Below are 13,627 nucleotides of genomic sequence, written 5' to 3'. Positions count from 1 at the left end.
TATTCTATTCTATTCTATTCTATTCTATTCTATTCTATTCTATTCTATTTTTCCCTTGCTAAAGACAGATTCCAGAGTAAGTTTTGGCTTCTTATCTCTTCACCTAAATGAGCCCATCTGCCCAGAGACTGTGCTTGAGTGTGTGATCACAACTGAAAAGATGCTAGACAACTTGTTGACAGTCCAACAGGTGAAGCAGCTTACCAACCGCATACCTCAAACTTGTAAAGCTCATTTAACCCTAAGTGTAGGTCCATGATGGTCCATTTCTGACAGTCCTTCCTGATGTTCAGGAGGTCTGTAAAACTTCCCTGAAGTTCCTGACAATAATCCTGTAAGAAAATTTTAATTACCTTTTTGTGGTCTGTGAATTTCCTTCTTTGAGTTCAATAGACAATAACCCAGATCTATTGATTGCATAGTTTTTTGTTACTCATTGAAGATTGGCATAACATTGCATAAGCTGCATAAATGGAGATGTATATGCACACAGAAACAGTGGATGCTCAGCAGCAGTGAAAATCTGTACCTTCACCGTCACACACTCTCTTATCCTGACCCATAAATACGTGACGGAGACATGGAGCCGAGAGTTCAAACTGAAATGTCTAGACCATTCCTGACATTGGGAGGAGTTTCTTCTGAGATTTTAGATATAGAAATTAAAAATTTATGTATTTCTCATTCTAGTAAGTTTATTTATTTTTATTAATACTATGTTTTATTTGCATGGCATCTCAGTCTTATGTTATTGTTTTTTGCTTAGAGTATATAAGAGACACCATAGATACTAGCAAATGTTCTTCACTTATAGTAAAATGAAAATGGGTTCTTTGAGCTGTCATTCTAATGAAATTAATCATGTTAAGTGTCTAATTAGAGTTGCTACAGTTGGAAGTTGGTAAGACTATTTTGACTGCCTGACTATCTATCTGGACATTAATATTGTTAAGTCTTTTCTGATTAATGGCCATTTCTGATTTGATTCATGTAAAAATCAGTATAATAATTAAAGCAGCCCAGACTAAATTTAAATACCATCAGAAATAATTCCTGATAATTGTACCAGCATGAAGTGACTCTAATGTAAGGTTGCTCTTATCTTGAATTTGTATTTCTGTGAAAAAGAATTTCAAATTCATAAACAGATAACTTTATCACATGATACTATAAGTTTCTCATTTTATGTCTTAAAGTATTTTTCCAAAGGCACACACGTTTTACTTAGATGTCAAATTATAATGTAATAAAAATTGAATAAAGTGTTTGACATATTTAAAATGTTGATAAATAAAATAAAACTTTAAAAAATAAATAAAAAGATATCAAATGAACTTAGCTTAAGAAAATATCAGTTACTTGTGAGTAATTATTTAGAATTTTTGCCTATTATAAATTATACTAAGAGGTAACTATGAAGACCTGATATAAAATAAGAAGCTAGTTCATAAACTTATTATTTTACTGTGTTTGTGTTTGATTTTCAGCTAAACATTATGCTTTGTTTCGTTTTCCAGAATTTTGTCTTGCTTTTATTCAGATTTAATGTTACATGCATAGCACAGTCACCTAACTTTTTTAGACACTTTTGTACTTTTGCTAGAATTATGTTTTTGTTGAACTGTGTTTTTAAAAATGGACATTCAAATAATTTCCTTCTTTTAGTTATCCCATAATGATGTTTCTATAAACGAAGCTGGTTTGAGTGGGCCGCTTGTTACTTCCATGTCTAATTTCTTTCCATTCAGCTTTGCTGAGGACAGCACAACTCTGAGTTTCTAGAGTACCATTTGGCTCATTTCAGTTGGAGGCTAAATTTATAGAACTGATGGGAACTCAGGAAACGTCTTATCATTCAATTATTTGACTCTCCTAATCGTTACGTCTTCCTTGTGAAAGAAATGCTATGCTTTGTAGACAGAGTTTAATGCTTGCATGTTGGCCTGGAAACACAGACACACATGTACGCACACACAAGTACACATATGTGCCTGATTGACTTTTCAAAGTAGAGATAGTACTTTACTGGTAGAACATGATTTCTTGTGGCCATAGAAGAAAGTGAGAAAAAATTCTCAGCATTGCTTGGAGTCAGGAATGTCCTGTTCCTTGCTTACACCATTTAGATTTATCTGATACCTTTGTCTTCTCTAGAATTTTAGGCATTTTTTCACTCTTCTAGTACTTTGTACTTTGTCTGTACATTGGTTTCTAATTCTTGGAAAGGTTCCTCTCTAATCTCTTCAGTCTAACTACCTCTTAGCATCTTTCAAAAGCACAGATTAAAATAACATTTCTCTGTGAAAAACTCTTTTGACACCTCTGTCAAATTAGATTATTGCCCTTCAGTGGGAATTTGTTATGGTATTTCCCTATCTCCTAGCTCAGATCTGAGCCTAATTCAAAAATGAGGCTTGGTTAAAGGATTCGCAGAAAATTAAAAACTCTCAAATTGCATTTACTAAGTGTTGAAACACCTTTAGGCAGAAGTTCCTGAGGTGTCTGTACTTAAACCCCTCATCAAATTTCCAATTCTATTACTCTGGACTTCCACTGTAAATTATGTAATTTCTTTTTGTCTAGTAATTTTATGAGCACTCTATCCTCGTATTGATTGCTTCACCCATCAAAACTCGAGTTGCAAGTCTTTGGCTTTTAATTCTTTCTGATACCCCTAATTGCTGATTTAGAAGAGAGAGCTAAAAAGGAGACACTGAAGGGATGAATTAATAATTACCTCTGAAACTTCTGTGTTTATGGGCACCAATGATTTTGCAGTAAAAGTCTTACTTACCCATCACATAGAGGATTTGCTTTCCAATGTCTTTGGCATCTTGATATAAGTGGGAGAGAGAGTTTGAAGACAGGCAGACAGGAGCAAGTCGGACTGTCTGACTCAAATCTCATGGCAAATGTTTTATGAGATTTATGTCTATAGAAAAGACACTGCTATTTTCATACTTTATTTCATCTTTAAAATTTTATTTTCTAGTTTCTAGTTTTGGCTTCTTCCTCTTTCTTGGTTGTAGCATGAGAGTCTCTCAGGCCTAGTTTACTACTTGGCTTCCTGGAAACTCAGGTGCTATGTGCTTCATTCTCTACTGACTTTTTAATGTGCAACGTACCCTTAAACATGCTTCTTAATATTTCTATACTTCAATATCAGGAACTGTAAAAGAATGGAAAAAGTATTAAAATACTGGTATATTTGTGAGGGAAGACCAATAAATGTGATTGAAGAGCAATCTGAAGATATAAAGTCCTAACCATAAGAAAGAGGAAATCAGCCAAAATCTGGACCACTTAGAATGGCCCTTAAATGTGCTTAGCAGCTGATAGAGAATTTTAGGTTTGATAAGAGGAAAATTATCCTGACAGTGAGTTGTTAAAACAGGCTACCTTTTTGGCTTCATAATATTTGCCTCCTGTTTCATTTTATTATGTCAAGGCCAATCATTCATCAATCTCCCATACGCGGAACTTGTAAAATAGGAACCACCATTCGACGTACTGGCTTTATAAGATATGGTCCTGCGTAGTGAGGAGCTTTCATTTGTGTTCTCTGGCAGTGCTGTCTCGACCTGCCAGCTGCCCGAGTCTGACACGGAGACAGTTTATTAATGTGAAAGCTTTCGGCTTTAGCCTAGGCTTGCTCCCAACTAGCTCGTAACATATATTAACCCATTTATTTTAATCTAAGTTCTGCCAAGTGGGCAGCTACTTACCACTTGCTAAGACCTGGTATATCTGACTTAGTGTCTAGCTGGAGAGTCTCCTACAGGTCATTCTTTCCCAGAGTTCCTCTCTCTGCCACAAAGTTTTGCCTATCCCTTTCTACCTTGACACAGGTCACTCAGCTCCTTATTAAACCAATTGGAATGTTCTTTAGGCAGATGAGAGAGGACAGAAATACATCTTCATACATTTTTGCATGAATTATTGTAAATAATTATTAGACTGATTTGATATAGAATTTGTGAAGTAAATGATGTCATTTAGCCACTCTAGTGTTCTGGAGTTTAAAGTATTGTTCTTCCCAAGAACATTTCCCACTTAATGAGGTAACCAGCTTGAAAGTCTTACACCGTAGAAAAGTCAAATACTTGACTGAAAGGCAGGGACATTTGGATTTGTTTTCTTTCAGTCACAAGTCCTTCCTGATGCAGGACCCACATTCAAAGTGGTCACTTGTTTCTATCTTATTTCCTAATTTAACAGATCTGTGTAGTTTCTTTCTTGAGTAGATGGTAAGAAGTTGATATCAGAGAAAAAAATGAATTTCTGTGGCCAAAGATTAAAATAGAGGTTTAAAATTCATATGTGTATGGATAATTTGTTCAAAATTTTTAAAAAATGGTGTTATAGCTCACATTCTGAACCCATAGAGGTATATAGGTTTATAGACTGCTGATATTGTATTTTTGAACCAAAGTATTAAAATTTTAAATCTAGTTTTTCTCTAACTGTAGTATTATTCATCTGAACATGTGAAGGATACAAGATCCATACTTTAAATTAATCATGCTGAAAATGAGATCTGAGCATGACGAAGTTGCTGATGACAACATTAAGAATATTAGTAAGATGTAAACTCTATCACAAAATTCTACTACATTATCACATGGTCCACAGACATGCTTCTCGTTTCCAAAGGTTGTGCTGAACATGTCAATAATTTCTGATGGAGTCGCTTAATATTACCATTAATTTATTGGAAGTAAATTTTATGATGAATCTGTAGGAAAAGAAGGGGACAGTAGATTAGAGGTGACTTCAATTTAGTCAGCACTTTTACACGGTAATACTCAAAAGATTTTTTTTATCTCATTTCTGTCCTTAAATTCTCTCCTCTTGATGAAATTCATTAAAGGTCTTTAGAAGCTTGATTCTCAGTAAATCAGTAAAGTTAAAGGTTGGCCTAATTAGTATTTAAACTTCTGGACATGCAGCTACTATTTGTGACAACCAGAAAAATAAATTTGATCTAAAATTGTCTCAGTGTCAGAGTAGGTAAGCAAGATAGGTGTATGCTGAAGTAGAATATATTAATATAACACATAGCTAGGTCTCAGGCAGTCACAGAAGTTGAGATTTAGCCAGCTGATTAGGTCACATCCATATAAGGGAATGCCTCATCAGGCCCCATCCAAATTACTTGAGTGTCCAGCTGTAAACAATTAAACTATCTCTGAATACCATGTCTTCTCTTTATTTGTAAATAATGCCTGCCTCATTGCTGGGAGACCTCTATGAACTTCTCCAGAGTACTGCCTGATTCATGAATTCTTTTTCACACACACGCACACACACACACACACACACACACACACGCACACGCACGCGCACGCGCACGCGCACGCGCACACGCACACGCACACGCACCCTTTGCTTACATTTGATGTTTAAGTTTTTTTCTTTTAGTAGGGTATTACTGCATTTGGTTATTTATTTGTTGACAATAAGGCTTCTTGATATAAAATATACTACAGCTGACTGTCAGATTCTAAATTATGGTCACGGCAATGCACATCAAATACAGAAGTTCCTTCTCCATTGCCCTTTACCATATTGAAGTTTCCTCTTTGGCATAATTCGTTTTGCCTTCAAAGTCTAATTCTGTAGATAGCAATAATTACAAATTCTTTTCTTTTTTGCATCTTAGTTTTTTTTTAAATTTACATTTCATGTCAAATATTGTATATATTATTTAACAACACTTTAGATTATTCATGGTGCTTCGTTTGTATGGTCAAATTGTGTTATTTTCTAAGAAAATATCATTTCCTGAACTGTACTCTTTTGGTTTGAAAATAAATAGCTTAGTAAATGCCTGGTTTTGAAATGCAATCTACAGGAAACTCCTCCTTAAAACTAGCTTTCCATGGACCTTTCAGCACATCTGGATTTGTTTTCTTTTTCTCTGTCTTAGCAAGGATTGACTCGCTACTGTTTACAAAGTATTTTAAAGGTGAAAAGTACTGTGAGAGGCTAAGGCCAATAAAACGTATTGTATATGCAATCAGAGCGCTGACTTCTGCAGCACTGAGCTTCAGAGCACATAGTCCAAAGATGATTAAAATCAACATCATTTGTAATTTAAAATACTGTGAACAACAAAGAAGACCCAGCCCTGGCTTTCATTTTGGCAGCTTGCAAATATAGATTGCTGAACAGCAGGGCTCTGTCAATATGAAGCATTCAGCACTCGACTAATCAACTTGAAAGCTTTCTACTCTAGGAAGGAAAAAAAAAGCATATGAAATCAGATTGCATACAACATTATTTTGAAGGATTAACTATGCGTTTATTAAAAGAACACTATAACTTAACAAATCTAAGTGGAAAGTCTGTCACAGGACTTTTAAGTGTTTGACTGAATATTCAGAAAGATGAGACCCATTCCATGAAGCATAGAAAACAACCACAACAATAAAACCAACCATACTGTAAGGAAAGGAGAATTGGAAACAAAGAGAAGGGTCAGTCATTAGCACCCATGTTATGGGCTCTAGAATTTGGGATTTGCTTTTTAAAATTCTCTTTTCAAAGACACCTCTTTAAAAGAAGTATTGTATTCAAAGGGAAAACAGCTTACTCCAGAAGCTCAGCACTTGTCCTGCTACAGAAACTACAGTTAAGTTCACATTCGTGTGTTTAGAGCTTTATGTGAATTATGATTGTCAAGCTAGAGATAGAATTTCTATTCTTCTAGTTTTGACCAATATTGTAAATTAATTATTTTCTCCATTTGTGTTATATTAGTTTCTCTTAATATAGGCAAACAAGTATATCAAGAGCCATGCCTCAGGGTTCCATTAGTGGAATGAGCTTTGGGTGTTAGGTTTCCACAGGCCTCCTTTGATACAATGAACAATATTTCTTAGGAAAGAAATAAATGTTAAGTCCACAAAAGTATAAAAACTGAGGAGATAATTGTGCTGATTGTATTTTATAATACAGTTTTAAAAATAATTTCACTTTAGTCTGTGGAATTATACAGATAAATATGATACAGATAATAAACTCAAAGACCTGACAGAAAGGGAAATATAAAATGCATACAAGATGTCTCTATTCTACAAAAAAGTACAATTGTGTAAATAAGACATTGACTTATAAAATGGATGAAAATTCTATGTATATTCTGGGATAAAAAAACACATTTAATTAAAATGTCCCATTAATTGTCTCCTTTTATCTGCTTATCGCATGCCAAGCTATTTCATAATCAATGATTTAAAGCAGCATTGGAAAGAAATAAATTAACTTGGCCATTTAATTTTATACTCATTTAAAAACTGAGGTTTGGTTTTAGAAAATGCATTATTTTGTTTGTAAATGAAGGCTATAGATTTATAGTTTATAGACTGATTTCTTTTTTCCCCTCATACATGAGGACAAACTATATCTTAAAATTGAAGATTCATTTCCATGATGTTATATGTTTTTTATAAATATTTTAGTCATTCCATTAATCAATTGAGTAGACATTCTCAATAACAAAACTCCAAAATCCATTTGCAAAAACTAGAAATAATACTGCTTTACTTTTCTAAAATTTAATTTCTGAGACACTGACACATAATTTGTCCTTAGAGTTGATAAGTAGCCAAGGCTGGTCTCTAACTCCAGATCTTACTGTTTCTACTTCCTGAATGTTGAGATTATAGATGCATATTATCATACCTAGTTAAATAAAAATTTGTCATCCTTGTAATAACATTAATCTTGACTTTTGGCTGAAGACTTCTGACATCAGACACCGAAGCTTCTCCTTCCTCATTCCTAAGTTTCCATGCTCCTAGCTCCTCACTGCTCCCTGTTTTCCTTTTTTACCTTTACCATTCAGTAATAGGGTCCTCTCCTAATATGTATATTCAACAAGAAATAGTTTAAAACATTAACTTTAACAGAATTAACAGAATCTCCTATGTCCTATGCATCTATACATCTTTCAATATTTGATGCATGTCGTTTAGAGATCATTTTCTATCTTTAACAATTGATATATTACACAAATACATGTTTATGTAATCTCATATCTGTTGTAATTATTTAAACTCGGCCTCTGTTTAAGCTGATTACCTAAGTTGCTGCAGCTCTGCCTTGCCCAGCTGCCATGTTTCTCGGCTGGAGGCCACTTGTGCACTGCAGCTAGAACCGGCCCACCAGAAACACCAGCCCTGCCACCCACGAGACACCAGTGTGAGAGATGGCTCTTCCAATTTTCCACGCTGTCTCTGCAAGGCTGAGCATTGCCCAGACCATTTTGCGATCCAAGCGGGCCCAGTAAGAGAATGAGATGCTAATGCTTAAAGATTAATCAAAGGCTTTATATATTTGGTAATGATTAATAACAAGATGCCCATACAAAGAGAGTTGTATCCCAATTAGCTAATCTAATTATAAGTTGTTCCTCGTGACTGCTTTCCATACCTGTGTTGTTCTCCATCCTCCTACATCTCTGCCTGTCCAACTCCTCCTCTTCCTTTTCCTCTTCCTCTCCTAACTCCTCCCACCTTAGCTCCTCCTACACATATCAAGTAACACATTCTGGGCGATTACGAGTACCCTTTCATCAGTGCTATAACTTCAAGAAGAAATACTAAGTTAGTATGGAGGTACTGTTCCAAAAGTAAAGGAAATCAATTCATAAAATCCAAAGTTAAAAATGTTGTCTGATTAATGTCATCTTAATATTTTCTTAAATTATTTTGTAATAGATCTTGAATCTATTCATGCTTCTGACTTACTGGCTGTGTATTCAGTATCATGAGAAGCATTTGAGAAAAAACATATTCTAGAACAGAATGTGAAATGCTGTAAAGAGAAAACTTGACCACACAGAGCTTTATGTCACTGTGGAGCAAGTGTTTACATATGGCAGATCTTCACTAGACCTCGGACTGCTTGATCTTAAAAAACTCAATTAACTTTAGAATTTCCAGTACTTTGTAGAAAGCAACTACTGTGGTTTGTTACAAAATTTTATTGAATGACAAATCAATATTGGATAACTTTAAATAACCTAAAATCAGGCCTTCTTATTCTTACTAAACAGTTCTACTAAGTATTCCAGACAGTCCCAGGATTAAGGCTATCCCGAAGGGCCAGGATTACAAGCATAGACAACCAGAATCTATGTGAAAATCTAATTTTGATTACCCATTCCAAAGCTTCATGGGGCTTACTTATGACTAAAAAGACAATTACTCTACTCTTTCTTAAATTCCAAGTCTTTATTCTATCACTCATATTCATTGGTGATCACTGAATCACAAACACTAAAGATTAACAATTCATTTCATGATTTTGCTGTAAAGTAAATATAATTCAGAATTTTAAAAGTCATGGATAAAAGTTTTGACTAGGAAGAAGAATGGTGTACACAGCCAGCTCTTACACGTTCTACACCAGATGGCTTTGTCCTTAAAATGAGAGCTTAAATTATGAAAATATGAATAGGATTCTAGAACGCATCACTATGCAATCACACTCTGAGACAGTCCTTCCATTCAGTCCCACTGTCTTTCTAAAGGGGAGTTCGTTTTGCTTGGTTATGTGCCAAGAATTTGTGACTTCTTATATTCCATGTTAACTATACAAAACTAGGTGAGGCAATGACATATTAGGATTTTTTCTAAACAAGTATTGATACCTTCCGTTGACAATACTATATTTTAAGAAGGCTATTTTCAAATTGGAACTTATCCAAAAACACAGTGACTACATTGACATTAAAGTGACAGGGATTTGTTTTTGTTGCTGTTTGGCTTTTAAGTTTGGAAAGGAAAACAACTTGTTCCTGGTACTGAATGAAGGCGACTAGCTTGACCTAGCAGCACTGTGGAAGGCAGGGATAGTTGCCAGAATGCAATCTTATTCAAATGATCTGTAAGCTTGAAGGTAGACTTCTATGGAAGTTAGAGAGGAATGAATTACATGAGACTAGAGAGTTCAAACTTACAAACAATGACTAGGAATTCCTGGGAGCCCAATCCTTACTCTTCATAGAGTCCACTTTAATAAGCGACCTCTTTTTTCTGGAGGACAAGCAGCCTTCCCTTTGATGATTGTATGACTTGTGTCTAATAGTATTTCTCACTTTAGTTTCATATTCAGGAGATGTTTGGTAAATGAGTGAATGGATGTCCAGAAAATTTCAAGAAATTACTGGATAACCAATAGGCTCCTATTTTTGTAAAGCCCCATGTGCTCTAGTCTTTAGATGCTAGTCTTGATCTCTTTAGGATGCTGTGAACATCTTCCTCATGGGACTCATCTGAGAAAACCTGGCATCTGGCTAAACACAGTCTTTCTAAAGGCAGGCTGCCTTGTCAGAGTGAGGTTTACAGTTAGACAAAGAGCAATGGTTTTTTCTTAGTGGCTAAATGAGAGCCGGGGCTTGGAGTCAGGCTGGGGCTGCTCAGGGGCTCAGAGTTTCCAGCTGTTCAGGAACAGGCAGGCCATTTACATGGGTAAGACTCAGACTACTGTGATATAAAATATTTTAGCATTTTGATGAGTTAAGATTACTTGAACACTTGGAAAAATAAAATTGCAGATCTTTTCATAAACTGTTAGTAATTACTAAAAAGAAATCATTTCCAGAAATAGAGTGTTCAAATCAGTGGTTCTCAAATCTGACATCAGGACTCCCAGTGGAGAGAGTTAGTTCTGGTTCAGCAATGGGATAAAATTATTTGTATTGTAGTTAACTTCTCTCTTATAACATTAATCAGCCCTCTTCCCACCCTCTCCCTTAAAATATAATTGTCAACGTTTTATTACATTTTATAAAGAAAGTGTTAAGTTTATGGATGCTGCTCGATATATACAAATCCTCCTTCATTTATATTTAAGAATGTCAGTTAAATATTCATTTAAAAAGTGTTAACAGCAGCCATACTATGGGGGTTTAATTTCAAATATTTAATTGAATCACCTAGCAGTTTTGTTTTCTAAGTAGCTAGACGATGGCTTCATTGTTTTTAAAGGTGAAACACAATCTTTCTACTCCAAATACAAATTCTTCCTCTTTTTCTATCAAGAGGGGGCTCCAGTTTTAGCTCTCTCATTGCTAAGCATAAAGGCTAGAGTCTTCCTGTCTTGCTGAATGATCAAATTAGACCAATAAGAACTAACTTTCATTTTGCAGTTTTCCAGAGATACTCTCAAAAAACAGTAGGATTTACATTCTCATCTAGTTTCTTTTTCTGGGGCTGTGGCTAGAGTGTCTAGCAAGCAAGCAGCCATCTTGTGAAAGGTGATACAATGTACTAGAGATCACTGTCAGCAAAGGGTGGAATCTGCCTCTTGATGCAGAAATGCTGTTGTTGCCTCTCTGAAGAGTTTATTCACTTGGGCAGGTCAGTCATCTGGCCAAGGGACCACTGTTCTGTAAGCTAAGTTCACCATAAACCAATAGGAGGAATAATCAAATAATCATTTTTTTAAAATTTTAATCATTTATTTATTTATTTATTTATTTATTTATTTATTTATTTATTTACTTATTGTTTTATACTCTATATTTTATTCCCCTCCTGACCCACCCTCTGACTGTTCCACATCCCATCCCTCCTCCCAGTGCCCCTGTCTCCACAAGGATATCCCCATCTCCCACCACCCACCCCACCAGACTTCTAAACTCCCTGGGGCCTCCAGTCTCTTTAGGGTTAGGTACATCTTCTCTGACTGAACCCAGACCCAGAAGTCCTCTGCCATGTATGTGTTGGAGGCCTGATATAGCTGGTGTATACTGCCTGGTTGGTGGTTCAGTGTTTGAGAGATCTTGAGGGTCCAGATTAATTGAGACTGCTGGTCCTCTTACAGGGTCACCCTCTTCCTCAGCTTCTTCCAGCTTTTCCCTAATTCAACGACAGGGGTCAGCAGCTTCTGTCCATTGGTTGGGTGAAAATATCTGCATCTGAATCTTTCAGCTGCTTGTTTGTGTCTTTCAGAGGGCAGTCATGATAGGTCCCTGTTTGTGAGTGCTCCTTAGCCTCAGTAATAGTGTCAGGCCTTGGGGCCTCCCCTTGAGCTGGATCCCGCTTTGGGCCTGTCATTGGACCTTCTTTTCCTCAGGCTCCTCTCCATTTCCATCCCTTTAGTTCTTTCAGGCAGGAACAATTATGAGTTAGAGTTTTGACTGTGGGATGGCAGCCCCATCCCTCACTTGATGCCCTGTCTTTCTGCTGGAGTTGGGCTCTGCAAGTTCCCTTGCCCCACTGATGGGCACTTCACCTATGGTCCTTCCCCTTTGAGTCCTGAGAGTCTCTCACCTCCCAGGTCTCTGGTACATTCTGGAGGGTCCCCCCAGTCTCTGGAGTTTGCTTGTTTCCATTCTTTCTGCTAGCCTTCAGGGCTTCTGTCCTTGAGATAAAGCACTCTTTCTTTCCTGAATTATTATTTCTTGTCCCTAACAACCACCAGGAGTTTTGTCAGAGTCTATGCACCTAAAAGGGGTGTGACTATTTCTTTCCTTTATTGTCTTTTTTGGAACACAAAACAAAACCAACAAAACAAAGGCGAAGGATGCTTTGAGTGGAGCTGGGGCTCTTGGGCTCCCTTACTCTTTCTCTAAAGTCTCCCTTACACCATGAGGCTGACTTCCATGTGGCCTTAACACTTAAAAGCATCCTCACATACTGTTTTTAATTCATCCTAAATTATTTTATAATGAGACAGAACCCCAGGAGGGTATCCCAATTTCCCTGATTCCATTAATGGACTCCTCTCATTTCTAGGAGCATTAAAGCACATATCAGAAAGCTAGAATGTCGGAAAATCTATTACTGAGGGCAAATCAATGTATTTGGGTGTTGTTACTGCTGCTGCTATCAGTGTGACTAGCTGAACTTAATATTGATCTATCTGAGGGGTCCAGGGTGAAGTACAGACACACCTGCCCATGACTCCCCTTCCTCATGCACACACTCTCTCTTCTTTAATACTGTTATAACTGATTTGTTTTGAAGCTGCTCAGTAACCTTTACAGTTCTGACAGAGATTAAAGTTTACCAAATACCTTTGGCAATTTGAACTGTCACAAATTGACACTAGTGAGTGATGTGTTTCTAGACCTTACCTGCTGGTAGAGGAAGTTTGCCCTTAAATCCTTCTCCAAATGTAATACCTTCTAAGTTGTTAAATCGTGTCTTTGGGAAATAAATCTTTTCATACCTAGAAAAGAGAGTTTAAGGAGGGAAAATACACACGTTTTATTTGAAAGTGGTTTATTGACATTTAGCTGTCACTAATACAATTACAAGTATGGATAAATATTATTGCATTAAAATGCAGTTTAGGTTGTTTACTCAAGTGATGTGGAGTAGAGCTGGTTGACTGGGTCCTTTGTTTCTGCTTTGTTGTCTCAAACAGGGGCTTGCTCTGCCTCCCACAGTAGATTGCAATTAGTGAAGGACTGAGCATCAGGCAGACAGTGCTTTTTCTTCCTGGATAATAAACCTACCTACATTCAGAATTCTCATTATTGGAGTGGATATAGCAAATAAAACCTAAACTTTTCACGAATAATTCGAGGGAAATTGAGTGAAGCTTATGAAGCTGCCTCTTAGAAAAGAATGTTTCATGAGCACCTTGGGTAGGGGCCTCTAAATTTCTT

The sequence above is a fragment of the Grammomys surdaster genome, unplaced genomic scaffold (assembly GCF_004785775.1).
Source record: "Grammomys surdaster isolate TR1022 unplaced genomic scaffold, NIH_TR_1.0 126076, whole genome shotgun sequence".
NCBI classification, from domain to species: Eukaryota; Metazoa; Chordata; class Mammalia; order Rodentia; family Muridae; genus Grammomys; species Grammomys surdaster.
This window is presented reverse-complemented; position numbering follows the sequence as displayed.